Source organism: Lathyrus oleraceus, chromosome 3 (assembly GCF_024323335.1).
Source record: "Lathyrus oleraceus cultivar Zhongwan6 chromosome 3, CAAS_Psat_ZW6_1.0, whole genome shotgun sequence".
NCBI lineage: Eukaryota > Viridiplantae > Streptophyta > Magnoliopsida > Fabales > Fabaceae > Lathyrus > Lathyrus oleraceus.
This window is the reverse complement of record NC_066581.1, coordinates 483298604-483319950: the sequence shown is the minus strand read 5'-3', so window position 1 is coordinate 483319950 and position 21347 is coordinate 483298604.

Below are 21347 nucleotides of genomic sequence, written 5' to 3'. Positions count from 1 at the left end.
TTTGAAAGTGCAAAGCAAGGTGATGTTTAGAAAAAAAATGAATGAAGTTTGTCTGCAGTGTTGTCTTGACAGAAAAATACCATGCCCTGCTGTTGGATGTTGGCTTTGGTTTTGAGTTTTGACAGCCTTTTGCAAAATGGCCAAAAGTAAAGTGAATGCCCTTGGAATGAATGATGTGTGCAGTGTGTTTTTACTGCTTGGGCCCAAAAGGTTTGTGGCTTGTGTGGCTCCTTTTGACAGAGAGTGATGCAAAGCAAGGATGAGTGAAGTCTTGTGTGCAGTCTATTGCTGCTGCTGCTACTATCCTTGACAGAAAATGATGGATAAAAATCTGCAATGTGAGAGTACAAGGCATGGCCTGCTTTTGGTCCTTTCTTCCCAATTTCAAGCAAACCAGCATGGCCTTTGTACTGTTGGTTTTGGCTGCACAATCAGGCTTCAAACTGTGTTTCAATTGACAGCAAATCATGCTTCTCCATGCTGTTTGCTGTTGCTTCTATTTTAAGCAGGCTCTTGCAATTTTTGAGGAGGAAAATGCTAAGTGAGAGAGTGAGGATTTTGTGTGGTTTAGAGGCTGCAAAAATGTGGTTCTAATGACAACAAATGACCTGCTAATTTTTTGTTTTGATGAAGTACAAAGCATGGCTCAAATGCAAGTATGGATAGCATGGTGAAATTGTACTTTTATCCAAATTTCAAGCAAGTTAAAGAATGGCTTCATGTACTGCATAATTGAGCTTGCAAACACATTTTAAATGACATTTCTGAGCTGTTCCAATTGGCCAAATGTTAGAAAAATGTTTATATCAAAAAGTCAACTCTTGGTCAAACTTGCATTTAAATGAGATAGGTCAAAAAATGCCATTTTGATTGGTGAAGTTTTGGCTCACGAAATTTATATTTTTGGAAAGAGGGGATCAAATGTGACTTGTAGGAAAAAACCCCACCAAAATTGGCCAAACGGTTTGAGAGATATGGTCTTCTGAAGTTCAAGATTTTCTGAAATCGATTCGATCATAACTTGCCAACCACACATGGGAATTAAGAGTTCTTGGACTTTTTGGAAATGGGAGAACAAGATCTTCAACTTTCATGTTGGGCAAAAATTCATTTGAAGCTTGTATCATGATGTAATTTTGAGGATCAAGACTTTCCATTTTTGGTAAGTTTCAGTTACAGGTCCAGTTTCCATTTTTGGAAATTTCTGATTTGGCTTCAAATTCTTCCATGATGGTGTTTGACATGATGTATGAGGACTATTTGGCCATGAATGAGCTCTCACAAACCAATTTCAATCATCAAATCACTGATTAAATGGACAGTTGACCAACAGTTGACTTTTAGGGTTTCTGGCTGACTGCTCATTGACTGATGACTTCCAAACCCTAATTCCTTGAGAATTTGACTTCAAATGATGTCCCAAGTTGTATGAACTCTTGATTATTGATCATGGTGCCCAAATTCCACAAGAATGGCCACCATCCACTGCTTTGACTGACTGTTGACTGTCTAGGGTTTTTGACTGTCTGTGTATGAACTGATGACCTCTGAGCCTTCAACCCTTGACTTGAACACTTCAAATAGACCTTCAAGTCCTGTGAACTTGTTGGACCAACCCTAGGGCCTTGGCTCTTTGAGAAACACCCTTGCTTGCTTGGTTGACTGATCTCCTGATCAGTTTGACCTAATTCCTTGATTGGCTTGCACTTTGAGGCAAAAAAGGCAATGCAATGCTATGCAATGGACCATGATATGCTATGACCTAGTATGAAAATGTTTGTACAATGATAGGTGCAAATTTGAGGTGCTACAGCTGCCCCTATTCAATCAGCTGGGAACCCGAATGGATGAGAGCAACGGCTGTCAGACTTTCAGGGTAAACAGGGATTGAATACCAAGAACCGTAGAATTTGCACAATAGGGATCCACCAATGGAAACGTCCACTGGGACTTGATTTTTATTACTGGGTATATATTTTTTGGTTTTGTTTTCAAAGGGTACGGCCACATCCAGACATCGCAACGACGATGAATGGGAAAATAAATCACAACTAGATGCCAACGGACAACTAGGAAAAACTCGTCGTTTACCAAGACCAACGGAGAGGTAACCAGACATTAATGAATGACCGGAAGGGATACAACCATACGTCAACGGACGAAATGGGAAAAACTCAACGTTTACCAAGACCAACGGAGAGGTAACCAGACATTAATGAATGACCGGAAGGGATACAACCATACGTCAACGGACGAAATGGGAAAAACTCATCGTTTACCAAGACCAACGGAGAGGTAAATCCACATGGGGACAGGTACAACTAGACATCATAGGACGAATGGGAAAAACTCATCGTTTACCAAGACCAACGGAGAGGTAACCAGACATTAATGAATGACTGGAAGGGATACAACCATACGTCAACGGACGAAATGGGAAAAACTCAACGTTTACCAAGACCAACGGAGAGGTAAATCCACATGGGGACAGGTACAACTAGACGTCATAGGACGAATGGGAAAAACTCATCGTTTACCAAGACCAACGGAGAGGTAAATCCACATGGGGACAGGTACAACTAGACGTCATAGGACGAATAGGAAAAACTCGACGTTTATCGACACCAACGGAGAGGAGAAATCTCTGGGGAGAGTGAACACGACCAAATCATCAACGGATGATCGGGAAAAACTCGACGTTTATCGACACCAACGGAGAGGTAAATCCACATGGGGACAGGTACAACTAGGCGTCATAGGACGAATAGGAAAAACTCGACGTTTATCGACACCAACGGAGAGGAGAAATCTCTGGGGAGAGTGAACACAACCAAATCATCAACGGATGATCGGGAAAAACTCGACGTTTATCGACACCAACGGAGAGGAGGAAAACTTCTTCGGTCTGAATACCGGAAAATTGGCCTTGTGCCATGAGTACATCGACCTGATCGTCGGAAACCCCTTCGGTCTGAATACCGGAAAATTGGCCTTGTGCCATGAGTACATCGACCTGATCGTCGGAAACTCCTTCGGTCTGAATACCGGAAAATTGGCCTTGTGCCATGAGTACATCGACCTGATCGTCGGAAACTCCTTCGGTCTGAATACCGGAAAATTGGCCTTGTGCCATGAGTACATCGACCTGATCGTCGGAAACTCCTTCGGTCTGAATACCGGAAAATTGGCCTTGTGCCATGAGTACATCGACCTGATCGTCGGAAACTCCTTCGGTCTGAATACCGGGAAATTGGCCTTGTGCCATGAGTACATCGACCTGATCGTCGGAAACTCCTTCGGTCTGAATACCGGAAAAACATAAGACATATTATCTATAGCCGTCAAAACGTAGATAATACACTCGCATGGAAGATTATCCATAGCCGGGTTGTAGGTTGTTAAATGAATAATCGACCGAAAAGACAGGCATCTGGGTACCAGACTAGGTATGCAAAAGATGACCAATCAAAAGAGGATAAAGTTGCTTATTCGGAGCAAGTATCCAAAAAGAAGGGGAAGACCCACTGGGGACAATACTGCTTGATCAAGGCAAGTATCCAGAGGGGAAAGAATGTCAATATCACGAACCGGATACTGATAACTGCAAGGAGGGGATTACATCTACCGGTTTGTAGGCAGAAAACCACGGAAAAGTAGCCAGTCATCGATAGGATGAGCACAAAGGGTTAACTCCAACAAGGGGATGAAAGTGGGATTTTACAACTACCAACTAGTAGGTAGAAAACCACAAAGATAGGACTTACAACTACCGGGTTGTAGGTAGAGGCCAACAAATTCTGCTGAGGATGAAATGAATGAGTGCCGGTTAGTGAGCGACTATTCATTTATGCCCCAGGGCAGCACAAGAGATAGTCAACAAGAAGCCAATTTAGGATCGATCCAAAAAGGCAGACTGAATCAAGACTCATCCTAATGAGGAAAGAACTCAATAGGGAAAACCCATCCCATTAGGGAGGGAACGGAAGCAACCGTCATCCACGAGGATGTATCTCAGTGGGGAAATGGCAGGAAAAGATTGACACTTTCTGCTTAAGGGGTAGACTCTACATGGAGAGATCAGACACACCCATATCTGCTTAAGAAAAAAGACCCAAGCTGGCAAGATGCTAACAATTGGGGAGTAACACTGCTGGGGATACCCACTCGACTGAGGAATCACTTGTTGGGAAAACACCAACCTCTCAACCATGCTGATGAACCCAATTCTAAAGCCGATCCAATGGCGCGATGCTAAACTCTTTCCAACAACCCAATCTCGGCTGGTCACCACGGCCTAGGGCTAATGGATATGCTTGCAATGTTGATGCATGAGTTTTTTCTTGCTTTACACAATGCCCCATGATTATGGAAATGCTATGCACTAATGATGCGATATGCTATGCTTATCTAAATGATGAATGCATAAACACACGTCTCCTTCAGAGACAACACCGGGGAACTCCAGGAACTGTGCTGGGGAATGGTAAATCGACTTCACTGGGAGGAAGACTCAACCAATCTTCAGATAGGATAAACCCTGCTTTGGAGAACGTCTGTTACTTCGCTAGGGATAACCCACGCGATCCATGGGTAGAATCAACTCAGCTGGGGATGCAGATATCAGTCTACTACAGAAACCCGTCCAATCCACTGGTAGGATGAACTCTGCTGGAGAAATAAATGCTACTCTACTTAGGGACGACCCAACCAATCCATATGTAGGAGAATCACTGCTGGAGATGTATTTCATGAGACCCGCTCCACTCGGGGAACTTGCCGAGGAAAAAACACACCATTCTGCTGAGGAGAACGATCCTAGTGGAGAGATCAACCATAGTGGTGAGAGTAACAACTCTGTTGAGGATGATAACACGTCATATCATACTGGAGATGAATTCCCACAAACCTGCTTGGGATAGGCACTCACGGCCATACTGGAGATAATAGCATCACAAAACCAATTGTTGGGGAACACACCAACAGTCTACTGATAAACTCCACTAGGGGACTCCCGGGGAAAATAACTGCCAGGCGCTCAGCGGGGATTCTCAACTGGGGAAATCTGCAAGCATAGGCCTGCCGAGGAGAGGAGAAGACTGCTCTGCTGGAGAGAGGAACGCTAACGTCTTCAGCAAACACTCTGCTTGGGGAACTGCCTCACAAAAATATTTCAACAGCAACCTTGCTGGGAATGCCCCACGGTAGGGCTCAAACAAACCTATATTGGAGATGCCCCACAATAGGGCTAACAGGGACCTGGAGGAAGAATGTTGTACTGCCGGGAACATGAAGATAAACAACTTCAACCAACACTGCACTGAGCAAATTCACTGAGGAGAGACCATACGAGGTTCTGCAGGACAAAGATACAGTCATGCTCGAGATACGAACAATTGTCTTACCTGCTGGTAATCATACCACCCCCGGGAGAGCACCGTGGGTCTCCTAAGTATCCTTCCATCATTGTGAACGTTCACTTTGTTTAAGAACAATTTTTTTGAAAAATTTGTTTATTTTGAAAACAATGATACTTTATCAATTAAAACATGCAAAACGTTTGTTGAGTTGAAACAAATAAGAGTGCAAATAATTGGATGAAAAGCTCAAATTGATGTGATGGAATGGTAGTCTGCAAAGGGCGAGACTCCATAGATCTGTACAAGTTTGAAATCGGTGATATATATTGGAGAGGGCTACATCGAACATAATGACCTTTCCTCTACCATTCTGAATTTGCGATGTATTCAAAGCTTCAGTCGACGACGAGTCGAGAATCCCTGACGGATGACAGATATAGAGCACAGTCTTGTCAAGATGCAGTTACTTGCCAAATCCCTAATTTTTGCCTAGATTGCCCCAGTGTGAGGTGATCAATCTAGCGGGATGCAAATTCTCTTTTTTTTCAATGTCTCTAACTTTTGCCTGGATCGCCCTTTCGGGTTTTCAATCCACCGAGACGCTCCTTTTTGCCTAAGTTGCCCTTTGGGGTGTTCAACTTAGCGAGCTGTTACTTTTTTTGTTTGTTTTAGGCGAAGTATTTCTTGACTGCACCAGGATTCACAGGACGAGTGAACTTCTTCATCCATCGTAGTAAGTGTCAGAACACTGCCTGAAGAGGCTCTCTTGACAACATATGGACATTCATAGCTTGGGGGTTCACCTGCCCCTGGAATCGGGTACAAAAGACAAGACTTTCTTGAGCACAAGGTCACCTTCTCAGAACACACGAGGCTTGACCTTCTTATCAAATGCTTTTTCACTCTTTGCTGATATGACTGACCATAACACATGGCAGTTGATCTCTTCCTTTCGATCGGATTCAGCATCAGTCAACTTGGGACTTTGAGGGTGCTATCTTCTTTTGTTTTCTTTTGATTTCTTTCTTTTTCTTTCTTTTGAATTCTTTTGATTTTGATTGACTTCTCTTCTTTTTTTTTTTTTTTTTGATTTTGCACCCTCCTCTTTCTTTTTTTCTTTTTCTCTCTTTTTGATACGTGCCCCAGTTGGCTGTTCTGCTGATTCTCGAGATGCAGCTGAGTGATCTTCTTTTCTTGCTCAAGAAGTCGGGAAATCTCGTCAGGAATCCCTTCAACATCATCTTCTTCCGCTTCGAATACAGGGAATTCAAAATTGGGAGATGACGTCTGATCATTACGTTCAATGGGTTTGAGAAACAACCTGCATAATGATTTAGAGATGAAAAGCTCTTTGAAAATCAAACAAGACAATCGTTATGCAGATGAAAAGATTGCTTTTATTCTTGTTTTTTAGGGTTTTTTGTGATCACCAATTTCATGCAAAAAAGCAAAAAGGGAAAACAAATGGAAAACAAATGTTTTAACATGAATTATTTGAATGAAAATATCATTGCACAAAATGTTGCCAACAATGTCATCACTTCTCCTTTTGGCATGGGAGAAGGGGTTTTAAACAAAGTGATTGTTACTCTGACTTATGAACAACTGTGGGAACGCCCACAGTGACCCAATTGCGATAGATCCCTCCAGGGATGACAATTGTCAGTATCCTTTGCATCAGCAGCTTCTGTTTTCTGAACAACCCTTCTGAAGAAAAAGTCGGCGCCAGCCCAGGACTTGTTATCTTCAGACTTGATTATCACAGGGACCCAAGTCTTCAAAGTTCGAAATACCTGACCTCACGAGGTCTTGAACCTTCATCTTCAGCTGGAAACAACTATCCACATCATGACCAGGAGCACCCGAGTGATACACACAATGTTGTTCAGGCCTATACCAACACCGAGGGTTGACGGGTATGGGTGGCGGGTCTCTGGGAGTAATCAAGTTCCGCTCTATCAACGAGGGACAGAGCTCGGCGTAGGACATGGGGATTGGATCAAAAATGATCTCCTTCCTCTCATTACTTGTACTGGCTTGATTACCATTGTGAGGCTGGGAAGCCTGCTGCTGAGGACGATGTTGTTGACGCTGATATTGCTGAATTGACCTTCTCTACTGTTGTTGAGGTTGAGTTGCTGGAATAGTCACACCAACAGCCTGACGATACTGTCCTCTGTTCACACTCCTCCGTCGGTGCACAGCATTTATTTCAATCTCTCCCCTTTTGGGTGCCCCAGAGTATGTCTTCTTAGAACCGGAAGAACTTGAAGAGCCAGGATGGCGAACCGGAGCACGGGTTGCTCTGACATTAACAGTCTCTGCAGCAAGAGGCTGTTCACTGATTCTGATCCCCCTCAATTCATCACCCACGGCATAATCATCGACGAGAATGGTGACAGCAACATCCTCATGAGCGGGTACATCCACTGGTGGAGCACGGTGGACTGGTGGAATCACGGCTTCCAGTCTCTGGGCTAAAGCACGCAGCTCCTCTTGCCCCTGAACAACTCCTTGCATCATCGTCATAAAATGGGCCATGTTAGCCCTCATCTCAGCCAACTCTGTCTGAACCTGGTCCATACTCCTCTGTTGATTCAATCTGGTTGAGTAGCGGTGTGGACGACAATCAGCAATCCTGTCTCAGTCAAAGTGAGAACTCTCTCCCAAACATGTCTGCAATGCAAGGATGTGCATGATATGCATGATATGCATGATATGGGTACTATTTTGTCATGAATGATCCTGATAAAGGATATGCGTATGCGAGTTAACTTTTTTCATGCATTATTATTTTTAAAAATAAATATGCTATGATGCAAATGATGGAGCCAAGACTGGTCAGGCTGTGCATTTCAAGGCACAGGGTCAAAGCTTCGGCTTGAACTCTGATCACAAACATCTGAAACCCAAAGTCAATCCGATCAACTGGCATCTGAAACCAATCTGAAACCCCAAAGTCATCTGAGGAGCTGGCATCTGAACCCATGTCTGGAGAACTGAGTCACCATCTGAGCGAGTACCCTCAAATTCAGCCCAGGGATCCGAAATAAACGGAACCCTCTGATCAATACCAGGGTCAAACCTCCGGCGTCCAGAAATATAACTCGTAGTCACCATCAGTACCAGGAGTCACCAACTGTACCTGTTAAAATGATCAAACCCTTCCCCACTCACGGGTGTCATCTAGGCCATGGTAAGGTCGAAAAGAAACGCAGCATAAATAACCTTTCGCAGAATATCATCCTGTGCACACCCGATGTATGCACCGATAATATCCCACCAGGGTCTGAACTGCTCGTGATATCAATGTTCCGCTAAGTGGCGCCATACCACCCGCTTCCCATGAATCACTCTATTCCTAGGTTTCCTAGATTTCACTCATAGCCTGGGTATTGGGCCTTTTACCTCGAGTAACTCCCACCCTAAACAGAGAAACACAGCCAGATGAACAGATGAATATGAATGAATGCAAACATTAATGCAAATAATAAATGCAAACAGTAAATGCAAATATATACAATGAATGCAATAAATACAACAAACAACAACCAAAATCCTAACCTAGAGAGCGCTAGGAGAGACTCGCTCAGGGAAGATGGACCAGCACAGGTCAACTTCTCTATCTCCCCAGCAGAGTCGCCAGCTGTCGCATCACGCGAAAAACCGGCGGGAAAACAAGAAACAACAGAGCCGCCACCGTGCGTTATTTATCCCAAAAGAGGGAAAGGAAACGCTCAGAGTAAACCTGGAAAAAGCATGGTCTCGCGACCAAAGAGAATGGGTTCGGGAGTCGGTTATGCGAAGGGAAGGTATTAGCACCCCTACGCATCCGTCGTACTCGACGGGATCCACGCACAAAAGGAAGGAATATTGGTTGCTAAACACTGCTCAAACTCTCACACACTAGCCGAAAGAGACACAAGAAAACTGACTGAAACTGACTCGGCAGGATGTCGCATCCTGGGCCTACTTAGTCTATCAGGCATAGACATCAGAGTCGAAGTAGTTCGGACTGGGGAACAACACATGCTCGCTAGGATATCGCATCCTATGCATACGTATCTTCTCGGACGAGAGAAGAATCAGAGCATTCGTAGCTCGGCTGACACGCACACAAACAAACACAAATAGGCAAACGTGGAGCCCGACTGCCAATCACTGGACTTATGTCAGCATCCGAACCTAAACACACACAAGGAGGCAAACATGGAGCCTGAATGCCAATTGCTGGACTTACATCAGCATCCGAACCAAACACACGCACACTGGAACCCAAATGCCACTCGATGGACTTACATCAGCTTCCAAGCACACAACAACACAACAAGTAAATAGGGAGTCGGGGACTCGAGCCTATAACTGTCAAGCACACACTCAAACAAACAGACAACAAATTGCTAAGGAGTCAGGCACTCGAGCCTAGCAACTGTCAAACAACTCACACAAAAAAGAAAAAGGGCGCCCGGAGAGATCAGCTCAATCTCCTGCCTACATACTTCATCTGGTATGAAGATCAGGGCGATGTAGTTCCCCTACGGAGGGATAAAGGACTAGCCTAACCAGATAACAGAGGGAGACACAACTAGGGAGACTACGACTCGAGCCTAGATGTTATCATGCAAAATCATCCCTAAGTTAAGGTTTCTAGCTAACTGGCACAGGGAGCCAGACTATCCTAGTCATGACTTGCACAGGGAGCAAGCCACACACACACTTAACTTGCACAGGAAGCAAGCCAAGCAAAACCTAACTTGCACAGGAAGCAAGTCTAAACAATCCTAACTTGCACAGGAAGCAAGTCAAACAATCCTAACTTGCACAGGAAGCAAGTCAAACAATCCTACAAGCACAGATAGCACACACTATACACAAACAAGTGGCTCAAACAAGGGTTAGGTTTTAGTCAAGGGGTCATATCAACCTCAACAAACAAACCTCTGGAACTGGGTGAATGTGCTCTTAACCTTGCCATTGAGGGGCTAAGGTGAAGCAGATGAAAGGTGAGTGAAGGTAAGACTTCACAACTCTTATCCCTGGCCTGGGAGAGCTTAAGACAAGAATGTGTGGGTTCAGAAAGTGGGAACCCTTCTACACATTTGAAACTGACTCAACTGTACAATTGTACAAGATCTTGGGTTTGTATCTGCAATGCATCAACACAGTGGTGTGAGCAAAGCAGATGACACACTGAATAGTGGGGGATAGATTGCATATCCCTACCTTCCACCAATTGCCTCTTCACTTAGGAGGACTTTGACTCTATGCAAGGACAAAATTAAACAGTCACAAACATTGCCTCTTAAGGAGGACTTCAGACAGTTGCCTGGCCAAGTAACAGGCCAGGTCTTCCAGACTACATGAAGTAAAAGAGACATACCTCAATGCAAATTGCTTATACAAGCAAAGCAAAGCAAAAAGTTCACAAGGAACTAAGCAGCTAAAAGCACCTGAAACAGTCAAGCAGATGTTAGTATGCAACTTCAAACAAAGCAAAAGAACAGACACCAACAGTTAATTGGAAGTAGATGAATGTGCAAGGCACAAAACTCAAGGCATGTGAGCCAAGCCACCTACAAAACAAATAAGTTAGACAATGATATTTGAGCAAGCTCAATCAAAAGGAATTGGTCTCATTGGTCATTTGATGGTCAACCAATTTGGAAGAACAGTAGTGGTACAGATGCTTTTTGATGTCCAATGCTTGAAACAGTTGCTCAATACACTTCCTCAAGGTGCATGGTGGAGAGACTTTGGCTTGCAATAGCTTGAAGGGACCTTAAACACACTCTGCCATGGCTATGCTTCATTTGAAAACAGTGAGGGAAAAGGAGTTTACAGGTGAGAAAATGTGGTTGGAATGAACTCAAAGTGTTGTTTGAGTGATGTCTAGGCAAGGCAAGGTTTAGCTCCTTTGGGAGTTTGTTGACTGGTTCTTGAAAAATGCATCAAAAGTGAAGCTTGAGAAATGTGAAGTTGGTTGGTCTGCTACTTTCAAAAAATGAGGAAAGTGTGTAGTGTTCACAATTACATAAAATGATCATAACATCTGCTGTTTGGAGTTTGACAGGATGTTTGAAATGCAAAGAAAATAGCAAGGTGAGGTTTTGAGAGAGTGTGAAGATCTTTTGTTTGGCTGCTAGTTCCTCATGACAGGAAAATGAAGTTTCATTCTTGTTACAAGCAAAGCCAAGGTTTTGTTCATTGTGAGCTTTGACAGTTTTTTTGGTAAATGCAAGTGAGGTGAGTTTGAATGAATGAGGTTTGTTTGCAGTGTTATGTTATGTTTGATGGTGGTTCAACATGATGAAAATGGTGGTGAAACAACCAAGGCTTAAGCTCTTTGCATTTTGGGACCGACTTTTTGAAAGTGCAAAGCAAGGTGATGTTTAGAAAAAAAATGAATGAAGTTTGTCTGCAGTGTTGTCTTGACAGAAAAATACCATGCCCTGCTGTTGGATGTTGGCTTTGGTTTTGAGTTTTGACAGCCTTTTGCAAAATGGCCAAAAGTAAAGTGAATGCCCTTGGAATGAATGATGTGTGCAGTGTGTTTTTACTGCTTGGGCCCAAAAGGTTTGTGGCTTGTGTGGCTCCTTTTGACAGAGAGTGATGCAAAGCAAGGATGAGTGAAGTCTTGTGTGCAGTCTATTGCTGCTGCTGCTACTATCCTTGACAGAAAATGATGGATAAAAATCTGCAATGTGAGAGTACAAGGCATGGCCTGCTTTTGGTCCTTTCTTCCCAATTTCAAGCAAACCAGCATGGCCTTTGTACTGTTGGTTTTGGCTGCACAATCAGGCTTCAAACTGTGTTTCAATTGACAGCAAATCATGCTTCTCCATGCTGTTTGCTGTTGCTTCTATTTTAAGCAGGCTCTTGCAATTTTTGAGGAGGAAAATGCTAAGTGAGAGAGTGAGGATTTTGTGTGGTTTAGAGGCTGCAAAAATGTGGTTCTAATGACAGCAAATGACCTGCTAATTTTTTGTTTTGATGAAGTACAAAGCATGGCTCAAATGCAAGTATGGATAGCATGGTGAAATTGTACTTTTATCCAAATTTCAAGCAAGTTAAAGAATGGCTTCATGTACTGCATAATTGAGCTTGCAAACACATTTTAAATGACATTTCTGAGCTGTTCCAATTGGCCAAATGTTAGAAAAATGTTTATATCAAAAAGTCAACTCTTGGTCAAACTTGCATTTAAATGAGATAGGTCAAAAAATGCCATTTTGATTGGTGAAGTTTTGGCTCACGAAATTTATATTTTTGGAAAGAGGGGATCAAATGTGACTTGTAGGAAAAAACCCCACCAAAATTGGCCAAACGGTTTGAGAGATATGGTCTTCTGAAGTTCAAGATTTTCTGAAATCGATTCGATCATAACTTGCCAACCACACATGGGAATTAAGAGTTCTTGGACTTTTTGGAAATGGGAGAACAAGATATTCAACTTTCATGTTGGGCAAAAATTCATTTGAAGCTTGTATCATGATGTAATTTTGAGGATCAAGACTTTCCATTTTTGGTAAGTTTCAGTTACAGGTCCAGTTTCCATTTTTGGAAATTTCTGATTTGGCTTCAAATTCTTCCATGATGGTGTTTGACATGATGTATGAGGACTATTTGGCCATGAATGAGCTCTCACAAACCAATTCCAATCATCAAATCACTGATTAAATGGACAGTTGACCAACAGTTGACTTTTAGGGTTTCTGGCTGACTGCTCATTGACTGATGACTTCCAAACCCTAATTCCTTGAGAATTTGACTTCAAATGATGTCCCAAGTTGTATGAACTCTTGATTATTGATCATGGTGCCCAAATTCCACAAGAATGGCCACCATCCACTGCTTTGACTGACTGTTGACTGTCTAGGGTTTTTGACTGTCTGTGTATGAACTGATGACCTCTGAGCCTTCAACCCTTGACTTGAACACTTCAAATAGACCTTCAAGTCCTGTGAACTTGTTGGACCAACCCTAGGGCCTTGGCTCTTTGATAAACACCCTTGCTTGCTTGGTTGACTGATCTCCTGATCAGTTTGACCTAATTCCTTGATTGGCTTGCACTTTGAGGCAAAAAAGGCAATGCAATGCTATGCAATGGACCATGATATGCTATGACCTAGTATGAAAATGTTTGTACAATGATAGGTGCAAATTTGAGGTGCTACACTGGGTCGTCCTTGGATCCATAATGCTGGGGCAGTCTCTTCAACTCTACATCAGAAGATTAAGTTTCTGGTCAACGGACGAATTATCACCGTCTGTGGTGAGGAGGACATCCTGGTCAATAACCTGTCTACATTCAAGTATGTAGAAGTAGAGGGTGAAATTCATGAGACTCTGTGTCAGGCCTTTGAGTCAGTTCAAGTCAAGGATGCAACTCCGGTGGAAGAGGTTAAAGTGGGTGCCTCTATCTCATCCTTTAAGCAGGCACGGGCCGTGGTGGATTCAGGTGTTGCTCCCGGTTGGGGGCGTCTGTTGGAATTACCAATGAAAGAAGATAAGTTCGGGATTGGGTATCAGCCAGTTTTGACTTCTACAACACTTCAGGGGCCGATCACTTTCTCCAGTGTTGGCATCATTCAGTATGGCCAAGTCTCTGCGGTCAACGAAGAAGATGGGGATAGTGATTGTGATATTGACAACTGGGTGCGTCCGAGGGTCCCGGGTGAAGTCATCAACAATTGGTCTTCTGAAGAAATTATCCAAGTCACTCTTCTTGAAGAGTAATTTTCTTTGTTTATTCATGCATATCCAAGTCTTACGTTCCGCCCAGGGCGTAATGACTCATTGTAGGGCTCATCTATGTGACACTTGCATTTTTATCATAAATAAAGGACGTATTTTTGCATTCAAATATTTCGTTCCCTGTCTTTCTATTTTTGCAGTTTTTCAAAACAAAAAAATGGCAATGTTTTGTTTAGTTTTCACTTCTTGTTCACACTCATAAGCACATACCATCACTCATACAGATGCACATCACCGGATCCTATTGATAACGTTTCTGCTACGGCTCGTTTCGACTTTGAAAATCCAATCTTTCAAGCTGAAGAAGAGGGTGTTGAAGACTATGAACTCCCTGAAGAGCTTACCAGGTTATTAAAACAAGAGGGAAGGGTTATTCAATCGTATCAAGAGCCCACTGAAGTGATTAATCTCGGCACCGAGGACGCCAAGAGAGAAATCAAGATAGGGGTTGCTTTGGGAGATGATGTGAAGAAGGGGTTGATTGAATTGCTGCAAGAATACGTTGACATCTTCGCCTGGTCTTATCAGGACATGCCTGGGCTGGACACAGACATCGTGGTACACCGCCAGCCTCTCAAAGAAGGTTGTCCTCCGGTCAAGCATAAGCTCAGAAGAACAAGACCAGAGATGGCTGTCAAGATAAAGGAAGAAGTGCAAAAGCAGTTGGATGCATGGTTTCTAGCAGTCACCAATTATCCGTCATGGGTTGCAAACATCGTCCCAGTACCTAAGAAGGATGGAAAGGTACGGATGTGTGTCGACTACCGGGATCTGAACAGAGCTAGCCCTAAAGATGATTTCCCATTACCTCACATCGACGTTTTGGTCGATAATACAGCTCAGTTCTCGGTATTCTCCTTCATGGATGGCTTTTCTGGCTATAACCAAATCAAGATGGCACCAGAAGACATGGAAAAGACAACTTTCATAACCCCATGGGGCACCTTCTGCTACAAGGTGATGCCGTTTGGTCTGAAAAATGCCGGAGCAACATATCAACGAGCTATGGTGACTCTGTTCCATGATATGATTCATCATGAAATTGAGGTTTATGTGGACGATATGATTGCCAAATCTCAGACAGAAGAAGAACATTTGGTGAATTTGCAGAAACTGTTTGAGCGCTTGAGGAAATTCAAACTGAGACTTAATCCGAACAAGTGCACTTTCGGGGTGAGATCGGGAAAATTGCTGGGTTTTATTGTTAGCGGAAAAGGGATTGAGGTGGATCCCGACAAAGTAAGAGCGATACAGGAAATGCCAGAGCCAAGAACAGAGAAGCAAGTCCGTAGTTTCTTAGGGAGGTTGAACTACATTGCAAGGTTCATCTCTCACCTAACAACCATGTGTGAGCCAATTTTCAAATTGCTGAGGAAAGATCAGGTTATCAGGTGGAATGAAGATTGTCAAAAGGCTTTCGAGAAGATAAAAGAGTATCTACAGAAACCTCCAATCCTTATACCTCCAGTTCCTGGGAGACCTCTGATAATGTACCTATCAGTGACTGAGAACTCGATGGGGTGTGTATTGGGACAACATGACGAGTCTGGTCGAAAAGAGCATGCCATATACTACCTTAGCAAAAAGTTTACCGACTGTGAAATCAAATATTCGCAGCTTGAGAAAACTTGTTGTGCTTTGGCCTGGGCTGCTCGCCGACTGAGGCAGTATATGATGAACCATACTACCTTATTGATTTCTAAGATGGATCCAGTCAAATACATATTCGAGAAGCCAGCTCTCACCGGAAGGGTGGCTCGTTGGCAAATGGTACTAACAGAGTATGATATCCAGTATACATCCCATAAAGCCATCAAAGGGAGTATTCTGTCGGACTATCTTGCTCAGCAGCCGATTGATGATTATGAGCCGATGAAGTTTGATTTTCCAGATGAAGACATCATGTTCCTCAAGATGAAAGACTGTGAAAAGCCAGTTGTTGAGGAGGGACCTGATCCAAACGAAAAGTGGACTTTGTTGTTTGATGGGGCTGTCAACGCCAGAGGAAGTGGAATTGGTGCTGTCATTACAACTCCGAAAGGTGCCCACATACCTTTCACCGCTCGTTTGACTTTTGAGTGCACAAATAATGAAGCTGAGTACGAGGCCTGTATTTTGGGTATTGAGCAAGCCATCGATCTGAGAATCAAGACTCTGGACATCTTCGGAGATTCAGCTCTGGTGATCAATCAAGTGAATGGTGATTGGAATACTCTCCAGCCCACTCTGGTCCCCTACAGAGACTACACGAGAAGACTGTTGACTTTCTTTACAACAGTAAAATTATATCATATACCTCGTGATGAGAACCAGATGGCAGACGCACTTGCTACTCTATCCTCCATGAACAAGGTAATTCGTTGGAACCATGCTCCGAGGATCGATGTGATGCGCCTTGACAGGGTCGCGTATGTGTTTGCTGCTGAACTGATAGTCGATGACAAGCCCTGGTATCACGATATCAAGTGCTTTCTGAAGAATCAAGAGTACCCTGCAGGGGTATCCAACAACGACAGAAAGACTTTGAGAAGATTGGCAGGCAGTTTCTTCTTGAACAAAGACAATGTGCTGTATAAGAGGAACTTCGACATGGTTTTGCTCAGATGCGTGGACAGACACGAAGCGGACATGTTAATGCAGGAAGTTCATGAAGGTTCCTTCGGTACTCATGTCGACGGACATGCAATGGCTAAGAAATTGTTGAGAGCGGGTTATTATTGGATGACCATGGAGTCAGATTGCTTCAAATATGCTCGGAAGTGTCATAAATGCCAGATTTATGCTGATAAGGTGCATGTGCCGCCAAATCCTCTGAATGTGATGACTTCGCCGTGGCCTTTTGCTATGTGGGGCATTGACATGATTGGAAAGATTGAGCCGACAGCTTCCAATGGGCATCGCTTCATCCTTGTTGCCATCGACTATTTCACCAAGTGGGTCGAAGCAGCGTCGTTCGCGAATGTCACCAGACATGTGGTTCCCCGTTTCATCAAGAAAGAAATCATTTGTCACTATGGGATTCCCGAAAGAATCATTACTGATAATGGTTCTAATCTCAACAACAAAATGATGAAGGAGTTGTGTCAGAACTTCAACATTCAGCATCACAATTCTTCCCCTTACCGCCCTAAGATGAACGGCGCTGTTGAGGCGGCAAATAAGAACATAAAGAAGATTGTGCAGAAGATGGTCGTCACGTACAGAGATTGGCATGAGATGCTACCCTCCGCCTTGCACGGGTACCGTACTTCAGTACGTACATCGACCGGGGCAACCCCTTACTCCCTGGTGTATGGTATGGAAGTAGTCCTACCTGTTGAAGTGGAGATTCCTTCTCTAAGAGTCCTGTTGGATGTCAAGTTAGACGAAGCCGAATGGATTCGGACAAGGTTCAATGAGTTGAGTCTTATCGAGGAGAAGCGAATGGCAGCCATTTGTCATGGGCAGTTGTATCAGAGTCGGATGAAGAGAGCCTTTGATCAGAAAGTGCGTCCTCGTTGTTTCCAAGTCGGAGATTTAGTGTTGAAAAGGATCCTTCCTCCTCAGACAGATCACAGGGGCAAGTGGACTCCTAACTATGATGGACCATATATTGTCACCAAGGTTTTTGATGGTGGGGCCTTAATGCTTGCAACTATGGATGGTGAAAACTTCACTTCCCCTGTGAACTCAGACGCAGTTAAAAAATACTTCGCATAAAATAGACCCGCTGGACAGTAAAAAGAATAGTCCAAGCAAAAATGGGCATCCCGACGAACCAAGAAAATGAAAAGGTTCGGGCAAAAATTAGGGATTAAAAATGAAAAGATCGTACACCCGGTAAGTTGAAAACCTGAAAAGGCAACTTATGCAAAAATGGGTATCCCGGTGGATTGAAAACCCGAAAAGGGCGATCCAGACAAAAATTAGGGATTAAGCGAATGATTGCGTTCTGAGTTAGTTCTGAATCTCATCTCATGTCGATGACTGGAAATTTTCGAAAGGTAGGAAACAGTCCAATCACCTTTTCAGAAGGCTGATCATCTGGAGGATCTTGAAGACGGGCAAGTCATAGCAGAATTGGAACCCAATAGAAATCGATTTCACATTGCCATTAGATTAATTTCTGTTTTTATCTCTTGTGCGATTACCTCTTTCCAGGGATTGCTTCCTGATGTAAACGCCTATTCAGAGGCCATTCAATCAATAAAATCATGTTATTCAGTATATCTCTGTTTTCATTTCCATTTTACTGTTTTGTTTACAAAAATAACGTCCGAATTTTTGATAAACATTGCATCATGACACATAAGGGCTTTACAGGTACATGCTTAATAAACATTTAAAATTGCTATAAATTTTAAGTGCTTTGGATCGTCTATTCAGAACAGATACCCTCGGGGCATTTCCTTAAAATCCCCTGCAGATGATCGTGAATATCTTCCCCAGTGAAGTCGCCAACAGACGAATCCGGTGTCTTATCCCTGCAGAGCTGATCAGAGTGTTGGATTCTTCAATCCCCAGCAGGTTCTCACCACTGTACTTCCCCAAGCGTTTGTTTCAGGACATACGCTCCCCGGTAGAGTTGACAGTGCCAGGCTATATATCCCCAGCGGAGTTGACAGTGCCAGACTGTATCTTCCCAGCAGAAGTGGCTGCTCCTTAGAGTTCGAGGCCAGATCGATAATCCCAATGCCAGATCCATGGTTTCTTTCCTTGAAGTAGAACCTCGGTACCGTATCAGTGTTTGCTTCCCCTGCTAAGTCATCTCTCGCTGATCGTGGTTTCCAGAACCACTATCGCTTTCCCCAACAACAGGTTTTTAGTGTCGTTCTCTCCCCAGTCAGAATCTCGGCATTTCATCATTGCTAGAACACCGTGTGGCGGGTCATTTCCCCACATATTTCTTTGCGATGTGCGTCTCCAGCAGCCTTGCTAGAGCCCAAAGGATGGTGATCATTTCCCCAGCAGATCCCCTTGCCTTAGCTTGGCATTCTACCCAACATTTCGCATCCCTGCATGTAGAATCATATTGCATTGCATCCTTCCAAATCGCGTAGCATTTCCATTTTCATGGAGCATTACGCCATTGAAAAATTCAAACATACGCATGTAAGCATAAAACATTCTCGGTATCCCAAGTGATAAGCTAGAAGTTGTTTCCAGTACTCAGACTGAAGATTGTTCATGACGTACCTTTGTTATCCCCAGCAAGTGTCATTGGCCCATGCGCCGCCTCTATTATCGTTCCCTATGTCTGCCGATGCTGACAGGCATGAAGTTTTCCGGTATTCAGACCGAAGTGGCATTCAGGCCAATTTCCGATATTCAGATCGAAGTGGCGTTCAGGCCAGTTTCCGGTATTCAGACCGAAGTGGCGTTCAGGCCAGTTTTCCGATGTTCAGATCGAAGAAGTTTCCGACGTTCAGGTCGATGCAACTTGTGGCATTCAGGCCAGTTTTTCGGTATTCAGACTGAAGTGGCGTTCAGGCCAGTTTTCTGGTATTCAGACCGAAGTGGCATTCAGGCCAATTTCCGATATTCAGATCGAAGTGGCGTTCAGGCCAGTTTCCGGTATTCAGACCGAAGTGGCGTTCAGGCCAGTTTTCCGATGTTCAGATCGAAGAAGTTTCCGACGTTCAGGTCGATGCAACTTGTGGCATTCAGGCCAGTTTTCCGGTATTCAGACCGAAGTGGCATTCAGGCCAATTTCCGATATTCAGATCGAAGTGGCGTTCAGGCTAGTTTCCGGTATTCAGACCGAAGTGGCGTTCAGGCCAGTTTTCCGATGTTTAGATCGAAGAAGTTTCCGACGTTCAGGTCGATGCAACTTGTGGCATTCAAGCCAGCCTCTCGGTGTTCAGACCGATATTAATAATCTCATATCTCCCGATGTTCAGATCGAAGTCATTGTCATTTCCAGTATTCAGACTGATGAGTGGCATTCAGGCCATGGCTATTTTTGTGTTACCATTTATTTTGGTATCGAGGTCGGCATTTCTTGTCGGTATTCAGACGGACTTTCACCGTACCAGACGGATTCTTCTTTCAAGACCACCTCTTTGCCGATTCTGACAGGCATTGTTACTTCACTTCAGTGCAAATTTTTGGGCTTTTATTGTATTCAATCCCTCGATACCTCGAAAGTACGAAAGTCGCTGCCATCTTCTTTCCGGGTCTCCAGTTGATTGAATAGGGGCAGCTGAAACACCCCAAAATTTGCCCTCCTCATTCATGCATTCACTTTTTTAGGTCATTTAGCATTTCATACCACATTGCATCATGTCAATCGGAATTAGCTCCAAGAAGCTCGAACATCATCCAGGACACTTTGTGGGTTCTACTTAGACGATCAGTCAACACAAGAAAAAAGACTTGAGATACTACCAACAGGGCCAGATGGGGCCTATTCACCGTGCAAATCGCCAGGCTGGAAGAAGCAAGAATCTGCGGCTGAGCTGTCATGCTCGCTAGGCGAGCAGATGCTTCACCTTGCGAAAAGTACTGTCATGCTCGCTAGGCGAGCAGATCCTTCGCTAGGCGAAGGGCGCGCATTTCAGAAAATATCAGAAAGATTTTGGGCTTGAGTTGCCCTTATTTGAGCCCACTACCCACGAAATCAGTCGATAAATACTGAGGTTTCAGTAGAGAAAAAAAGACTTGGAGTAGACTTGGAGTTTCACTGGAGTTTCACCGAAGAAAGGTCTTGAGAGAAGGAGACCTAGGAACTACTCTGCAGCAATCTTCAGGCAGCTCTGAGAAGTTCACTCCAATTCACACACTCTTTTGCCTCCGCCTCATGCCAACCCTAACAGAGCTTTGCAAATCCAGCCGCGCCGTTCGATCGGCCTCTCTCATCAGGTATGCCTTTGTTCCTATTACTTTATGCCTTGAATTTGAATACTATGAATGTATGAGGTAACATCAGGTTTTGCCCACGGGTTTATATTTGTGTATGAATATGTGAATAATGCCTTGAATGTTTGATAATTTCGTTTCTGAGATGAATGCCATAGGGCCTGGAATCCTTAACATCGGACTGTTATCAATGAGAAACCCGAAACCCGCAGGCGCTCGCTAGCCGCTTCTCTAGGCGAGCACGCTGTCGCATCCTATGCCTACGTATCTCGTCTGGAACGAGAATCAGAGCTGCCGTAGTTCGGCTCACGCACGCCAAACAAGCAAACACAAACACAGGCAAACTGGGAGCCTGAATGCCAATCACTGGACTTACATCAGCATCCGAACCAAAACACA